A 545-nucleotide genomic window follows, 5' to 3' on the forward strand; every position below is an offset into this window, starting at 1 on the left:
CTTTTATTCATTTAATCATTTTAATAATTTTGATAAAGTTCTCGGCCATATGCGTAAATGCTGTGTAGTTAAACAAATGTTATAGATGATGTATATGTATAGAGAGAGTAACAGATATACATACACTGTACATTCTATACACAGCGACAAGACAGCAGATCCTGAAATAAAGAACTAAAGTATACCGGTCTCGGTAAGGCGCTGAGGTCACCCAGGTTCTATGGTGTGCATAGTGTACTAGTACGAACTCAGGCAAGACTCGGTTAATACGTATTCGAAAGCCCAATGATCTCTATAGAATTTGACTACTAACTTGTTATTTGTCACAGTAATGATTAATAAAAAGCGTGTTCTCCCGTACTTTGCCCATATTTTATTGTATATTTTGAGTAAGGCATTATTAAGCGATAATGTGGACTGTGATTATTTCGTAGATAATACATTATTGGAATTAACTGTACATGTTATTATAAACCAATTTTCAGTACTGCATTGGAAGTACTTTAAGCTTTGCCATCCAGTGTAGATTTCACGATGAACGAATG

This window comes from Penaeus monodon, chromosome 32 (assembly GCF_015228065.2).
Source record: "Penaeus monodon isolate SGIC_2016 chromosome 32, NSTDA_Pmon_1, whole genome shotgun sequence".
In the NCBI taxonomy this organism is placed as follows: Eukaryota; Metazoa; Arthropoda; class Malacostraca; order Decapoda; family Penaeidae; genus Penaeus; species Penaeus monodon.